This window comes from Triplophysa rosa, unplaced genomic scaffold, assembly GCF_024868665.1.
Source record: "Triplophysa rosa unplaced genomic scaffold, Trosa_1v2 scaffold358_ERROPOS64066+, whole genome shotgun sequence".
Taxonomy (NCBI): Eukaryota; Metazoa; Chordata; class Actinopteri; order Cypriniformes; family Nemacheilidae; genus Triplophysa; species Triplophysa rosa.
The window spans coordinates 3,788-22,428 of NW_026634362.1; positions in this window are offsets into that span (position 1 = coordinate 3,788).

An 18,641-nucleotide genomic window follows, 5' to 3' on the forward strand; every position below is an offset into this window, starting at 1 on the left:
TTATGAGAATATAACTGAGGCCTGAGATGATGGAATGTTTTTTTAAAAATGTTCATGTAATATCATGTGTTACTAAAGGTAGATCATTTTGCCTGCAACATTCTGAAAATGTTTTGGGAATGTTGACGAGGTAACAGATTGCAGAATGTTCCTTGATAAAACATTTTTGCAATGTTCTATAATAATAAAGAAGGAACATTATAATGCAACATTCATAAAATGTTCTGAGAATATTATTAATGGTGGCACATACACTCAATAGCGTCCGCCATACACTATCTGTCTACATTTAACTGCACTATAATGACGATTTAGCCTTCAAAATCACACTGCAGTTTGAAAATTGCAATGGCCATGAAGAGATGGGTGAGGCTCAATACTTCTCTGTTCAAGCTATTCTTATTGGATCTGTTGGTATGTCAATCAAAACGAAAGCCGGTGATTGAGCGCACTGGCCAGGCAGAAGCAGGGCCTGTGTTCTGACAATCTGTGTTGTGCTACCATCAGAAGATCGATGTGAAAACCACAGTGGAAGGTCAGTGATAATATTGGTAAATATTGAGATATATCTAAATATGTGTGTTTCTAGTGCACATGTCTGATATATGCGCGCCAATCTAGACCACGCGCTTTGAGCAGTGGACTCGCGTCATTTAAGAATTAACGGTCATTTGTTTTCCTCACAGACACAGACTCGTGTTTAGCGACTTCTTGATGTTCTTTGTTTATTGAATACCTTACAAATGTTTCCGATTTCTGAACGGGTGTAAGTTTGTTTTTGATGTATGGTATCTAAAAACGGAGAGCTGCATGTAAGACAAAAATCCAATGTTAGCTTGAAGTTAACGTCAAGTTAGGGCTGTAGTCAAGTCCACCATTGTCGAGTCCAAGACAAGTCCAAGACCAGGACTAGTCGAGACCGAGTCAAGTCCGAGTCCAAAGAGGTTCGAGTCCAAGTCAAGTCCAAGTCCAGAGAGGTTCGAGTCCAAGTCAAGACCGAGTCCAATTGAGACAGTCAAGACAGTGAATATTTCCTCAAAAAAATATATTTTCTAAAACTATGGAAATTACTACTAGATATACAACCAAAATTATACACTTTTTTTCTGATAACTTTATTGAAAAAGGTTAACTACATAAAGGCAAACAATTGTAGTTCCCAGAATGTTATGGACATAAGTAGAACGCCCTGGGAATCAAAAACTGAAAACATTCTGGAAAGCAAAATTTGGTAACCAAAAACTATTTACGTTCCCCTACCATTCCAAGAACATTATCCTAACTTATTTTATTCGGATCGTTTCGGTACCAATGTACATCAATAGTTAGTCTAATCAAATTAAAATACCTCAAAGTTAAATTAATATTTTCTGTTAAAAACCTAAATTTTATATCACTTAAGTAATGTTCCATTTCAATTTTTTTTAATCATTTGCAATACAACTGCACTGTATACCCCAGCATCATCAGACATATATAGTAATTAGGTAAACTGTTTAAATAATCAGAGACTACAACATAATATAAATGTATTAATCATTTGTTTGACAAATGAATACATGTTTAGGGTACTTGACGTTAACTTCAAGCTAACATTGGATTTTTGTCTTACCTGCAGCTCTCCGTTTTTAGATACCATGCATCAAAAACAAACTTACACCTGTTCAGAAATCGGAAACCTCTCTCACATTTGTAAGGTATTCAGTAAACAAAGAACATCAAGAAGTCGCTAAACACATGGGTCTGTGTTTGTGAGGAAAACAAATGACCGTTAATTTTTAAATGACGCGAGTTCACTGCTCAAAGCGCGTGGTCTAGATTGGCGCGCATATATCAGACATGCGCACTAGAAACACACATATTTAGATATATCTCAATATTTACCAATATTATCACTGACCTTCCACTGCGGTTTTCACGTCGATCTTCTGAACAACCAGTGTTGCCAACTCTTGCAAGACAAATAAGCAACTGCAGCTCCAAAAACAAGCCCAAAACAAGCCCAACATTATTACATTATTTATGATCATCAGTGTAAATTATTATGAATTATGCATTATTAATGAACGAGCCTGGGTCATTTTAAACTGACACTACCCTGTTTGAAAAACACAAACAGTAAAAAGTTATTTTAAAAAAGTTAATTGCAACAAAGCAAGAGGAAATCCAGTATAATCTCTAATCACATGTGAGCAGTATAGGCCTGGAGAGATGGAAAGAAGATATAATGACCACTTAACGTAGCTGTAACAGCCACACATTTATCAAATAAATGTAAAAACTGGCAAACTAATATGGCATTGGAATTATGTTTAGAAATAACTCATTGCTCATTACCAAACGAGTTTATATTAACTACTAAAGAAATGTTGTTACCTATAGCTATAAAGGCCATCCCATCTGCCATTTCGTATCATGTAAGTATGTCAGTTATAATACATCATCCAATTGACAGAGCTATTGTCTATATCGTTTACGCATGTTAGATCTCTTATGAGAAGAGCGGTATTGACAATACGCCTATCAAGCTAGGTAAATGGCATCCTCCTCATTATTAAGACATGCAACCGAGATTCCAGACTTTCTAACAATTCTTTAATGTTCCAATCGTTAAAACTATTATCTTTAATCGTGAACATTTCTAAGATGATACATTTAGTCATTAGTGGATGGGATATAGGATGTTGCGTCAAAGAGTTCAGAATCTCACGCTATCGACGTCCGCTCGTGAATAATTGTGTAGCCATAACGCGTAGATCTTTATAAACACTTTCAGTTTTATACCATATGTAGCATCTCTGGAGTTCAGACACAAACATGCATAAAACTCCGCTGTATCTATAGTGAAGTTTTTATTTTTTATATGATCACATTATACTGATACGTATGAAGATAGGCCTGATTACGTAAAGACCATGTACATCTTGGCTTCTCTAGTGTTGTTGGTTTATCGTGCATCTCATGTTCTAAAGTTGTGGACTCCTGACCTATGGAGGACTAAACCTGCAAAAATTATAAATAAATGAATGTATAAATAAATAAATATATAAACGAATAAATGTAATAATATGAAAATAAATAAGGAATGAATGGTTTGATAAAACAAAATAATTCGTTTTAGCTATTATTGATCTTAGCTTTAACTTTTCTTTTCATTTTTTAAATTGATTTATTATTTTTTGTGTCCATTTTTAATTATTTTTAATTATTATTATTTTTATATTTTTAGATTATTTTATTTATCATTTCCTTTTATTTTTACATTTATTTATTTATACGTTTATTTATTTTTATATTTATTTATTATCGCATGTATTTATTTCCACTTTTATTTATTTATTCTTGTATTTATTCTTACTTTTCTGTGTCTTGTATGATAATTAGATGGGTTGGTCTTGCCTACTATTGGTTCAGCGTAGATTGAAGCGTTTGATCGATTACTCTTGACTTGTTTTGGACTAACGTCACGTCACTCACTGATCGTTTGCTTCGTGTATAACGTTAAGTAACTATGGCGGGCGCACAATTAGCTAGAGAGTTACAGCATTTAGCCAATGAAGTCGATAACCATGCATCAAATGACGTGTGTCATTTCAGATTAGATGCACTTATTGATGATTTATTACAGATTGACGGCGAGATAAATGACAAAGTTCTCCCTCGGTTGTTAGCCTCTTTGCAGCACATTCAAAGTCTGTGCGAGTCAGAGGGTGCTATGGTGGTGTTACAGTTCAACTGGTGAAAATCATAAAGCACAAAATGTAATAAGGTTTAACTACACAGATGAGCTTGTAAACCGAAGTCGCAAGCTAACGCTTTGTCAAAGTGATAGTTATAAGCAGCCTTTCGGTTAGAAAAAGCGTAAAGATTTAATGTAACATAATGTAAATGAATTGAGACATAGTGAACTTAAGTCACAAGTTAACACGGTAGTAATGAGCATCGTTCTTTCACTACAGGGGCCATCAAATGGAAACCATTCCTTCTAAAAAGACGTGGTTACTAAACGGTACTCGTAAACTACATTCCATAAGAGATAAATAACACAGAGGTCACAAGTTAAAACGGGCATATTCCCTTGATTCATCAAGCTGCATATTGTTGTGTGACATCTTGATATTATTGCAAAGATCCGCAGCAGCTAGCATTGCGAAATAGCTTAGTGTAATTGTTACCGTAGTGACACGCTGCCTCACTTTATTGTATGGGTACGAATCCCGTGTCAAATCGCTTTATTTATTTTTTCACCTCGCTTCAGCCGTTACGGGCGATCATACCAATAATTTGCAATACTTAACAAGAATGTCAAAATCATGTAACAAGAAAGTCTGTGTTTATTAGACATCTTAATATCAAGTCGTCTTGTGCTTTCAGAATCGACGAATCTGCTGAGGTCGTTCATGCACCTCTTTGGCAGAGGACCTGTAACCGGAACTTGGTCACCACCTTAGCACCCCCTGACTCGCACAGATTTTGAAGAACTTTGTCATTTATCTCTCCGTCAATCTGTAATAAATCCTCAATAAATGCATCTAATCTGAATGACACATAGTCATTTGATGCATGGTTATCGACTTCATTGGCTAAATGCTGTAACTCTCTAGCTAATTGTGCGCCGCCATAGATAACGTTATACACGAAGCAAACGATCAGTGAGTGACGTGACGTTAGTCCAAAACAAGTCAAGAGTAATCGATCAAACGCTTCAATCTACGCTGAACCAATAGTAGGCAAGACCAACCCATCTAATTATCATACAAGACACAGAAAAGTAAGAATAAATACAAGAATAAATAAATAAAAGTGGAAATAAATACATGCGATAATAAATAAATATAAAAATAAATAAACGTATAAATAAATAAATGTAAAAATAAAAGGAAATGATAAATAAAATAATCTAAAAATAAATAATAATAATAATTAAAAATAATTAAAAATGGACACAAAAAATAATAAATCAATTTAAAAAATGAAAAGAAAAGTTAAAGCTAAGATCAATAATAGCTAAAACGAATTATTTTGTTTATATCAAACCATTCATTCCTGTATTTATTTTCATATTATTACATTTATTCGTTTATATATTTATTTATTTATACATTCATTTATTTATAATTTTTGCAGGTTTAGTCCTCCAATACTGCGGACGCCGCGCGAACATCATAGTACCGCGAGAGTGATTCGACAGTAGACGTCTCTGTATGCTTTCAAATAGCTCTCGCGGTGCTGTGATCTTGTACGCTGCCTCATGTAGTCCAAAAAGCCTAGCTGTGGGCAGACAGTGTTAATGGGTTGAACAAAACAGCGACCATAGATGTAAAGAGTTGCTTGTCAGATTCAGAGCAAGCTACCATATTTTTTTAAAATAAGCCCCAAAACCCGCAACCCCGCGACAAGTGATTTTTTAACGCGACTTGACAGAAAAAAGCCCAAGGTCGCATATTATAAGCGGACTTTGCAACTATGAGCACAACACAATTGTCAGAACACCGGCCTGCTTCTGCTGGCCAGTGCGCTCAATCACCGGCTTTCGTTTTGATTGACATACCAACAGATCCAATAAGAATCAGCTTGAACAGAGAAGTATTGAGCCTCACCCACCCTCTTCAAGGCCATTGCAATTTGCAAACTGCAGTGTGATTTTAAGCCGAAATCGTCATTATAGTGCAGTTAAATGTAGACAGATAGTGTATGGAGGACGCTATTGAGTGTATGTGCCACCATTAATAATATTCTCAGAACATTTTATGAATGTTGCATTATAATGTATCCTTCTTTATTATTATAGAACATTGCAAAAATGTTTTATCAAGGAACATTCTGCAATCTGTTACCTCGTCAACATTCCCAAAACATTTTCAGAATAGTTGCAGGCAAAAATGTCTACCTTTGTAACTGTACATTACAGACATTTTAAAAAAACATTCCATCATCTCGGCCTCAGTAATATTCTCATAACATTTTATGAATGTTGCATGTATGTAGTATATATGCGGGACATAGTGTCAAAATGATTGACAGGTATGATTGATGGGGTCATTGACCTTTTCGGGGGGGAGGGGGGTTGAATTACTTCCGGACCACCCACGTTGTGAGGGCCCCTCCCCCTTTGCGTTGACCTTTGACCAGTATCCGCCCCATTGTGAGGGACTTGCCCCCTTTGTGTTGAACTTTTGGCCCTTTGACAGTATCTGTCCACGTCGTGAGGGATTGCCCACGTCTGGAGTTGAACTCTTGAACTTTTGCCCGTACGGTTACCGAGACATTTTTCTCTCTTCTCCGGAGATCATGTTTGGACATGTTTTTATGAGTTGACACGTATCTTATGCGTGAATAAATAAAGCAACGAGTGATTAAATAAAGGCACTGAATAAGTAAATAAAAACAATAAATCGGCGAATAAGTGATTAAAGAAAGAATTGGTTATATAAGTGATTAAATAAATAATGAATACGCAAATAAACAAAGCAAGTAATGATAAGTAAATAAACAAAGTAAGGAAAAAAGTAATTGATAAAGCACTCTCTCTCTCCTCTCTATATATATATATGATTATAGGCTGTGATAAAACTGTGGTAAAACTTACGTTGGTTGAAAGATCACATTCCTGCCTTATACTGAAAGGACTGTTTCAGACATTCCAGCAGTTGCAAACACACCGACTCGTAAATTGTCGTGACGTTTAAGCGGTCGTAATTCAGACGTTTTCATCCGGCAAGGGCGACTAGCGTCGGACATTTTAATCGGGTATGATTTGTTTTACATCCCTAGCGTGAAAATTTGGCCGGATTACGACCGGATATATTGTGTAGCTTTACGAGCGAGCGTATTATCTCGACACAGGGATGCGTTGTATAGGATAGCAGCTGCGGCTTTCGCCCTCGGGCAATGCGATGACCAATTGACCTGTGTGTACCCGAAGCATTCTATGGGAGCAAACTATAATCTCGCTATATCTCTAACTAATCAGAAAACACTTTGCACTACATTCTAAACATATCCGCTTTATTCATCAGTATCTGTTTTGTTTAAAACTTAAACCATTCTCACACGTGTCTGAATTGTACAGGGGTCCTCCATGAAAATGGCTTGACCCAATAAATGTTTGTATGTGTGCACAGTGTTGACAGACGGTTACCTTCCAGCGTTCATGTTTCTGAAAAATGAAAAAAAAAATCTGAGTATCCATTCTTCAAACTGTGTATACAACCACTGTATAATTAAAGCACATGTTTTCCTAACTGCATGGAGCGGTGTCTTTAAATGGTGTCCCATGATGTTGCCCCTATCCTGACTGTTTTCCTTCTGTCTGAGAAGATGCCAGTGCGTCCACCACCAAGGGTGAAGAAAAAAAATCATCTTTATTGCTAGTGTTCATAGCATCACAGCAGGCGTTGGGTGATTCCTTAAAACACATAAAGCAGATTTTGATTGAACAGCAAGAAACCTTAAATTGAATGTACGCATAGGTTATTTCATGAATGTTTTTTATATCATGCCTCCAGGTTGTATCATAAAAATAAGTCTGCATAAGGTTTTCAAAATATTTTTTTAGATTACAAAATAAAAGTGATTCTATCAAAGGTATGCCTTTTAACATAACTGTTTATATGATTCTAAACTGATATTCTTTACAAACATTTAGAATAGTCAAATCTCACACATCCTGTTATTAAGAGTTGTCTTTGCACATCTGTTTTAGTGGTTAGTGTTAAACTGTGGCAACCCCTTAACACCTAGACACTATTCTAAGATTTACTGACATATAGAGCAGACTCTGGGTTCTTTTCAGCGTCAAACCTCTTTATTAATTTGTGTTGAGACATCTGATTGTGTAGCAAGGAAACTCAAGAAGTAGACATTCCATCCTACAGTAAGTGTTTCTGTTTACTTTTAGTTTAAACAAGGTTTTAATTGTTGTTGTTGTTAAACAGTTTGCTTTAGATACCAAACTTTACACGCAGCAAAGTATACGTTGAATCACCTTTTCTTCATTTTATCCTCACCATTTTCTTATGTTTTGTTTTTGAGTGTCTATTGAATATACTAGGCTATTTTTCTTACACAAAGCAACTGAGCAATAGGGTCTTCATCTGCAAGGATATGAAGTATGATTTTATATGTACTTTATATATATTTTTTCATATCAGATATGACAGGTTGCGATGTTGGATTGTGTACTACAGGTAAGTGGTAAAATGTAGTTAAATTTAGGAAATTTAAATATCCTTAAAATAAACCTAAAAAGTGGCTAAAGCATGCAAGAAAAATGGTCAACTTGTGCAGAAATGCATCATCTGAAGCGCTGTGAATTGACTTCAAATGAGCAAAACATACTGTATAGTGCTCTCCAGATAGAGATGCTCGGTTTCAGCTTAGATGTTCCTGATTTAAAACGTTTATTTATCATATTCAGCCAAATGCTTGTGTTTTCATCTTTTCTTGACTGCTCTANCTAAAACCAGATGATTATATTGCTTTAAATGAATCTGTCCCCCAAGATTATTATTATAAACACGAGCCTCGTCTAAAAGGCAGAGGGGGAGGTGTCGCAGCACTTTACAATAACTCTCTTAGCATTTCCCAGAAGTCGAACTCTAAATATAATTCTTTTGAAGTCATGGTTCTTCATGTTTCAACACCTAATACTAAAGATAAAACTCTTTTTAAATTGATTCTAGCTATTGTATATAGGCCTCCAGGGCACCACACAGATTTTATTAAAGAATTTGGTGGGTTCTTATCAGAACTAGTACTGGCCGCAGATAGACTCCTTGTCGTTGGTGACTTTAACATCCACGTAGATAACGTTACAGATGCCTTAGGAATGGCTTTCAAAGACACTCTTAACTCCATGGGCATTAGTCAACATGTGTCAGGACCCACTCACCTTCGTAATCATACTTTAGATTTAATACTGTCTTACGGTATAAATGTGGACGACGTTAAAATCCTTCAGCAGAGTGAAGACATTTCGGATCATTATCTGGTATTATGTTTGCTTCACTGGCCTACGGCTGCAAAAAAACTCATTGTTACAAATATGGTAGAACAATAACTTCAACTACCAAAGATGCGTTTCTCGATAATCTGCCCGAATTGTCTCAAATCATGAGAAATAACGTTGAAGATCTTGACATTACCACTGAAAATTTTAATTCCACCTTCTCGGTAACGCTAGACAAAGTTGCTCCACTACGTTTAAAGAAGATTAAAAATGGCAGCCCCACACCGTGGTATAATGAACACACTCAGGCTCTAAAGAAAAGCGGCCCGAAAAATGGAGCGCAACTTTAAGAAAACTAAATTAGAGGTATTTCGTACAGCATGGAAGGATAGTATTCGAAAATACAGGAAAGCCCTAAAAACTTCTAGATCCGCCTACTTTTCATCACTAATAGAAGAAAACAAGCACAACCCTAGGTTTTTATTTAACACGGTGGCTAAATTAACAAAAAATAAATCGTCAGTGACTTCTGATCCTGTATATCAGCATAGCAGTGATGAATTTATGAACTACTTCACATATAAAATCCAAGATATTAGAGAAAAAATTATAACAATGCAATCAGAAGTGAAACCCGCTGAACAAACTAACTACAGCGCCCTTAAGGAGAAAATGCAATTATTTTATACCGTAGATCAAGATGAGCTGTCTAAAATTATTAGATCATCTAAATCAACAACATGCATACTAGACCCTATACCTACAAATCTACTGAAAGAGATGCTCCCAGAAATTATAGATCCTCTTCTTGGTATTATTAACTCATCTCTGACATTAGGACATGTGCCTAAAGCATATAAGGTGGCTGTTATAAGGCCCCTTGTCAAAAAACCCCAACTCGACCCTAGAGAACTAAGGAACTACAGGCCTATATCGAATCTACCTTTCATATCTAAAGTTCTGGAAAAAGTAGTTTCAACTCAATTATGCTCCTTCCTCCAAAGGAATGACATCAATGAAGAATTCCAGTCTGGATTTAGAGCATGTCACAGTACAGAGACTGCTTTGATCAGAGTTACAAATGATCTGCTATTGGCGTCTGACCGAGGTTGTATCTCGTTATTGGTGCTGCTAGACCTTAGTGCTGCATTCGATACCATTGACCACAGCACACTCCTACATAGACTCGAAAATTATGTCGGCATTAAGGGAATAGCTTTGAAATGGTTTAAATCTTATTTATCCGACCGTTTTCAATTTGTAGCAATAAACAATGAGGTGTCACGCAAATCGCAAGTCCAGTACGGTGTACCACAGGGCTCAGTCTTAGGGCCTCTGCTCTTCGCATTATACATGCTACCTCTAGGAGATATAATAAAGCGACACGGAGTTAGCTTTCACTGTTATGCTGATGATACTCAACTTTATATTTCCTCGAAGCCTCATGAAACACAGCAGTTCCATCGAATAATGGAATGCATAGTCGATATAAAAAACTGGATGAGTAACAACTTTTTATTACTGAACTCGGACAAAACGGAAGTGTTACTTATTGGACCGAAAACTGCTATAAGTAACAACCAAGAATACTGTTTAACTATTGACGGATGTTCCATAAAACCCTCGTCGTCAGCAAAGAATCTTGGCGTTCTATTCGATAGTAATCTGTCATTTGAGAGCCACGTCGCCAACACCTGTAAAATTGCGTTTTTCCATTTTAAGAATATATCTAAACTACGTCATATGCTGTCAATGTCAGATGCAGAGAAGTTAATTCATGCATTCATGACATCAAGACTAGACTACTGTAATGCACTGTTAGGTGGTTGCCCTGCAGGCTTATTACAAAAACTCCAATTGGTCCAAAACGCGGCAGCTCGAGTTCTTACACGTACAAAAAAGTATGAACATATTAGCCCGGTTCTGTCAACCTTGCACTGGTTACCTATAAAGCATCGCGTTAACTTTAAAATCTTGCTTATTACCTATAAAGCCTTACATGGTTTAGCTCCTCAGTACTTGAATGAACTCCTTTTGTATTACAGTCCTTCACGTGCATTACGCTCTCAGGCGTCCTGTCAGTTGGTAATACCTAGAATTTCAAAATCAAGTGCAGGTGGTAGATCCTTTTCCTATCTAGCGCCTAAACTTTGGAATAGTCTTCCCTGCACTGTCCGGGAGGCAGACACACTCTGTCAGTTTAAATCTAGACTAAAGACGCATCTTTTTAATCTTGCATACACTACTCTTCCATAATATAAATCTTCGAGGGTTTAGGCTGCATTAGTTAGATCAACCGGAACCAAAAACACAACTGATGTACTTGTTGCATCAAAGAGTACAGAACAGTACTCTACTCTCAGCCAGTCTTGTCTCATTGTTCCAAGGTTACCACAGCGAGCAGGATGCAGTTCATGGCCTGACCTGATGGTAGAGCGGAGAATGGGAAGTGGGGACCTGACAAGAGCTGAGATGATAGAGCTGGATAAAGAAGGACGCGGTCTCTTGACATGTCTTCACCACAAAATTTCAAATGCTATTAGATTATTAATGATAATCTTAAACTATAATTTATTTTATTATAAGTTTATTTATTTTATTTAGCCTTGTTGTGCAAGCTCTCTGGAGCTTGTGCAGAGGCAGCAGCTTTTGCCAGAGGGGAACTGGAATCCCCTGGTTGGCCTGGGTTCTCCTGAGGTTTTTTTTCTCGATTAGAGTTTTGGGTTCCTCGCCACCGTTTGCATACTGTTTTTGCACTATCTGCCTGACCGGGGGGCTGCTTTAGAATTTTAAAGTTTTACTTAATTAATATTGCATATAGGAATTTATAGTCTGTTATATTTGACCTGTGCTTCTCTCTCCTTTATCCTAAATGTGTGCTCTCACTGAGCGTGTGTGGGTGTGTGTGTGTGTGTGTGTGTGGTGTGTGTGTGTGTGTGTGTGTGTGTGTGTGTGTGTGTGTGTGTGTGTGTGTGTGTGTGTGTGTGTGTGTTCTGTGTGGACTTGTCTGTGTGTGTGTGTGTGTGTGTGTGTGCGTGCGCATCCGTGTGTGTGTGTCTCATGTCTATGTGTGTTAGTACGTGTGCATATTGTGTGTGTGGAGTGTTTTGTATGTGGGTATGTCTGTCTTCTGTGTTTTCAACCTTTTCTTGTTTCTGCAGGTACAACTTTAATTATTTTGCTTATAGTCAATATGTCTCATGTACAGCTGCTTTGTAACAATGGAAATTGTAAAAGCGCTATATAAATAAAGTTGAGTTGAGTTGAGTTGAGTTAGTTGAGTGATGCGGGATTAGGAGAAGAAGAAGAGAGAAGTGTCACCTGCGGCGCATGCGCTGTACGATTCTGCTACTGCATTGGTTTGAATAAAAGTAGTCTTTATTTCAGTATGCCTCCTCATTGCTTCCTACTAAGGACATAACAAATTGGCGACGAGGATTTTTTTGTTATGAGGATGGCTGCTGTTTCTTCGTTTCCCACGCCGTTTTTGCCATGTCCTGGAGATCCAGCTATCCCTTTCGACACGTGGATACGCATGTTCCAGAATTATTTGCTTGTTGTTGGTGCTTCTGGAGATGGATGGCCGGTTGCACGCAGACGAGCACTGCTTCTACATTGTCTGGGGACTGAAGGCCAGCGATTGTTTTATGCCTTGCCGGATCAAGGTGATTCTATGGAAGATGCGATTGCGGCCTTGAAAGCGCACTTTACTCCTCGACGGAACATAGTGGCTGAGCGCCATGCTTTCAGGAAACGAGTTCAAGCTCCGGGAGAATCCATTATTCAGTACGTTGCTGCTCTACGGGACTTAGCGGCTACTTGTGACTTTGCAGCTACGCAGGATGACATGTTGCGTGATCAGCTGGTGGAGAATGTGTACAGTCATCGGATTCGTGAGAGGTTGCTTTTGGAATCTGACTTGACTCTTGAAAAAGCCATTACTATTGCCTCTCAAACAGAAGCTGCTGGTGAACAAGCCAAACTTTTATCGAGTCATCGTTCAGTACCTGTGCAAGTGATACATGCCAGGTCTCCATCTGCAGCAGTGCGTCGTCGCCGTACACTGCCTCCGAAGCCGCCGTCTACAGCGCGTTCTTCAAAATCTTCGTCTTCTGCACCTGGTTCGTCGGCCCGTGAGTGTTTTCGATGTGGGTCTACGAAACACCTCGCGAATGACCGTTGCTGTCCTGCTGCATCGGCACAGTGTAATCACTGTCAAAAGAGGGGACATTATTCGCGGGTGTGTCGTTCGGGACAAGCTCGCTCAGTGTGTGAAATTGACTTGCCTGAAGTGCGGATTCTTTATATGCATGATTCTTTGACGGATAAAATTCGGTGCACTGCTGTCATTACGACCGCGACTACTTCTGTGCCTGTCGAGCTTACCGTGGATACTGGATCGTCTGTTTCTACCTTACCAAAACTTTTGTATGAAACTCACTTCAAGAAAGACGCCCTTCTGCCTCCGTCATTGAAACTGGTGACGTACTCTTGTGATCCGATTTCCGTAATTGGATGCTTACCTGTCACTGTCTCTAAGGATGACATCACCTGCTCCACGTCGTTCTTTGTGGTTGAATCGGGTACAGCTTTGCTTGGGATGGATCTTATTAATGGATTACATCTTCGTTTCGAAGGCAATTCAGTTCTGCCAGCGCAGATTTCAACTCCTGTGCTGAGATTGTCTGCTTTGTCGCCTGCTGAGTTTGCTTCTGCCTCCGCATCATGCTCGGAACTGAGTGCATTACGCGCACAAATAGCTCGCGGGTGGCCTTCTTCTACAACTTCAGTGGATATTCTTCTACGTCCATACTTTCAGCTACGCGACGAACTAAGTGTGCAGCAGGATTATGTGTTCAGGGGACAGCGCCTTGTTGTTCCTGTCGCGCTACGGCACACATTGGTTAAGTTAGCTCACGCAGGTCATCAGGGAATTGTGCGTACCAAACAACGGCTTCGTGAACTGTACTGGTGGCCGGGCATTGATTGCCTAGTTAAAGAGCACATCCAGACCTGTCACCTGTGTCTGTCCTCTGACAAAACTGCCAACACCTCAGCTGCGCCGTTGCAGCCAGTACCTTTTCCGTCTGTTCCGTGGGACAAGGTAGCTATTGATGTGGTGGGCCCGTTTGAAACCGCTGTGGGAGACTGTCGTTATGCGCTGACATTGATTGACTATCACAGTAAGTGGCCTGAAGTTGCTTTCACCGCTTCCGTCACTGCTCAGAATGTTATCGCCTTCTTGTCGTCTGTGTTTAGCAGATATGGCAATCCACGTACTGTCGTGTCGGATAACGGGACTCAATTCACATCTGCTGAGTTTTCTAAATTTTTGAAAGAGAGAGACATTCACCACGTACGTACTTCTTTGTACCACCCAGCTGCGAATGGAGCTGTGGAACGGTTTCATCGCGTGTTGAAAAGCTGCATTCAGTCTGCTGTTCTGGAAGCAAAGCCGTGGAAAGCTACAGTCATGGAATTTCTCCAAGTGTATCGTGCTACACCTCATTCTGCTACGGGGTTATCTCCGTTTGAGTTGCTTCATGGAAGAAAGATGCGAACGCGTCTTAATGTTCTTCCTCCTCCCCTTCCGCAGACGGATGTTCCTGCGCTTCGTCAGCGAGTTTCTTTGAATCAACAGAAAATGAAAGCATACACTGATTCTAAACGTGTAGCTCGCACTCCTGATTTTAAAGTGGGGGATTGGGTGTGTGTGTGCGCATTCCAACTCATGTTCCGAAAGCACATCCGAAATTTGCTAATCCTCGCCAAATTGTGCGTAAACTTGGGGTGTGTACTTACGTGTTATCCGACGGAAAGAAATGGCATGCTTCTCATCTGGCTCGTTCTGTTTCACCTGTTTCGGAGGCTACTGACACAGATGCCGTGGACTTGTCATTTCAGTTACTTCCTCCTCCTCCTCCAGAGCCTCAAGCTCCTGAAGTTTTAAAAGGGTTTCTACCCGTGTGAGCCGACCTCCTCGTTGGATTGAAGGTTACGTTACATAGTTACCTTGCATTACGTGACTATAAAGTTTGAGTAATTCATCTTATAATAGATGTTCATATGTATGCTACATTCTAATAATTCTTGTAATGCTTTATATTTTTCTTAGTTTAATTCTAAGTAATTGTGTTATAACAAAGTGTATGCTTGGTACTTTAGTAACTTTGTTATGGGATTTTATTGTTCGTTAAAAAAAACTGTAGACAGTTTGCTTTAAGTAAGGGGGGAATATGTTGTGTTCTTCTGTGCATGTTGACCAGTAGGTGGCAGTAGAGGTTGCTGTTATGTGTGTGTATGCGGAGATAGGAGATAGGAGAAGAAAAGAGAGAAGTGTTCCACCTGCGGCTGCATGCGCTGTACGATTCTGCTACTGCATTGGTTTGAATAAAAGTAGTCTTATTCAGTATGCCTCCTCATGCTTCCTATAGACATAACGTAGCCTACCTGTAACTGCGCTTTGCATCCGCTTTCTGCTGATTGCTGAACGAGACTCAATGCTAAATGACCGACCTACAGTGTACACTCTCGTTCAATTTCGTTCATGAACGACATATACCAGTTCGTTCCAGTTCGTTCACGAACGAGATCTCTCTCTCTCGTTCAGACTCAACAGAGACTTGGTCAGTGTGGGCGTATTCGTTCAGTGGAAGATCTAACCAATTACACGTCCCTTCACAGCCGGAACTGGAATGCTATTTGCTGACGTGACGCGAATGAGAGCTAACCAATACTTTTTTGTTTTACAGTTTTTAGAGAAGTGCATGACATGAATTAAACGTAATGAAGTCGTTTTTATTTTAAAGAACAATAAATGATACAAAATGCACACAAAACACCTGTGCTTGCAGTACAATAACTGAGTAAACAGGCTTGACATTTTCCATGCAATAAAAATGACAATGTTAATTTGTCTTTGTTACATTTAACCATCAGCTTGCATTATTTTATTATTTTCGTAAGGATCTTTACATTGTGTCCGTTTCTGTACTTGTTGAACAAGAGACCTCATCTTTCATTTCGTTTACGAGGCAGAAGTAACAGCTCGTTCACGAACGAGAATCAGCGGGTCCTTTCGTTCACTTACGAACGAGATGACTGACGTTATTTCGTTCATGAACGAGAATCAGCGGGTCTCGTTCAGACTCAAACACAGGCTCGTTCAGTGAAGGGCGTATTCGTTCAGTACATTCAACCAATCATATGCTTTGTCAAAGCTCACTCTCGAACGCCATTGGCTCGTGCTTTAGACACTCTTTTAAGCCAAGATGCTCTGTGCTCGAGGGAGAGATTTCAGTGAACGAGAAATATGAGTCATTGCATTTCGTGAACGAGAACGATTCGTTCACTGTAAAAGATTCGTTCAAAATGAACGATTCGTTCACGAACGAAACATCACTACCGCGGTGGAACCAGCTCAATCATTCATCAGGCACGATGTCAGCGAGCAGCGGCATAATACAGATTGGTTTTACAAACCATAATAAATGTATCGACAGTGCGCTTAAAAGGAAACTTTTTGCAACAAAACTTTCACCCGAAACATGTGGGACAACATCCAATTTCGTAAGACACCTGCAAAGGCATCACAAAGAGAGGTAAGTTAATGCCATGTTTCAGAGTTAGCTTGCATTTGAGTATTTTAGAAAGTTTGGAAAGTAGGGCTTAAAGATAAGATTGATCGTTTTTTATTGTCATTGTGATGAACATGTTATTTAAGGATGGGCACCGACGTGCTTATAAACGTGCTTATAAACGAGCCGTTGAGCCTCTGCTCTTTCAGCGGCTCCTCTATCGAACAGCGCACGTGCACGGGCACGCGCGCACGCACGCACACACGCACAAAAGTGTTCATTGCTGCACAACCTTGCTGTTAGGAGGGCTGATAAAAAAGTTCCTTAAAAAAGTAATAAACAGTTACACTTCGGCTTTGTGACTTTAGTGCTATACCTATTAGTAAAAATAAAATGACCTTATTTTATCTGCTTTTTGATCATTACAAACAATAATGAAAATGATTATCTTAGAATAGAAGATATGCTGTCTCTTGCATCACATAAATTATCAATAGTTAAGTATGTGGTCTTGTAGCATGATTTTTTTCTGTCTCTGCCTTAGTCCAGAAGCTATTATGTTATTTTAAATATCGCAATCATTATTGTGGGTGGTGTGAGGTAGCTTGCATGCATGTGCAACAGTGTCCACTATTAGTATGTGGCACAAATCATTGTTGCCCTACAGATTTGAGTATAGATAATAACTGACTAGTGACTTGTACTACACTGAAAACACAAATACTATAAGTTGACTACACTGTTGAATGAGTAAACTTGTTCCCTCTGTCGTGATTCTGCCCATCTTGTCATGTCTTTTTTGATCTTGTAGCAGAATCACGGCAGGATCCCTTGTTTTATGTGAGAAGCCATGAGATGTTTGTTTTTTACTTCTCATGTGTTTTCTGGTGTCTTGTCTGTGGCCCCGCCCCTATCGTTTCCTGTATTGTCTCCCTCTTGTGTCTTATGTTCCACACCTGTCCTCGTTTGTTATCCCTTGTTTGTCTTTCCTTTAAATACCCTCTTGTTTCTTTGTCCTGTGCTCGTGCATTGTATATGGTGTCTTTGGTGGCGGTCCTTGTTTATTGTATCCTGTGATTTCCTGTTTCTCCCGTGCTCGTGGTCCATTTGGAATGTCCTGTCAGTCTTAGTAAGTGTTTAGTTTGGTTTATTTAGTGTTGTTTATTTTAAGTTTAGTGTTAGTTAGTAGTCGTCCTGTCATTATCTTATTGTATTGTGTTTTCCCCCATTGTGGGTTTTTGTTTTGTGTTTCTTGTAAATAAAGTCTTGTTTTTGTTAACCCCTTCATTACCTGCCTGCAATTGGGTTCTTTACACACCAGCCGTGACACCCTCAATTGAAAGTAATGGAGTCTCCCAAAACTTGTTTGTATATTTAAGATCACTGAACTTGATCTATATGTACGTGCAGATTTAAATAGTAAAAATCTATGGCCTTTTGTACATAATAATTTAAATGCTCCATCAATTCTTATTCTTGACCAAACATACAGTAAATAAACAAAACATTCAGGTGAAAGGGCTTATGGGTATTCCTCATTGCATATGGTTCATGTTAAGGTCTATATATGCACTTGCATTTTAAGTGTATATGGCTTTTGTAGGTTAACAAATTAAATGGAGGAAGATTTTCAATTCATGGTTCCAAAGCATACACAAAGACTTCCGAGGAATCAATAATTATCCTGATTTCTAATCAATGTTTTTTTGTAATTTGGCAGGTGGACAAAAATACAGCTGCACCCGAGAGGAGTGGCCCCTCACTGTTGTATGAGTCTGCAGCTCTGATTAACCAACGTCAAATGCTTGAAAATGTTTGTTATCTTATGTTTTTTGTTGTTTTTATTATAATTTTTCATAATGTGTGAATTCTAAATATGTTAAATAATGATTATACTGTAAAAGAAATCTGCAGGAAATTACCTGTACCTTTTATGTAACATTTACGAACAATAACTGAATCATAACAAAATCGACAGGAATACAGTTAGTTTGCATAATTGATTTATGCTGCAATGCATGTTGAGTTTTGTAATATTTATCACGGCACCCAGCATGCATTGCAGCACGAATAAAGTAAACTGATACACTGATTTTTGTCTAAATTAGTATGGA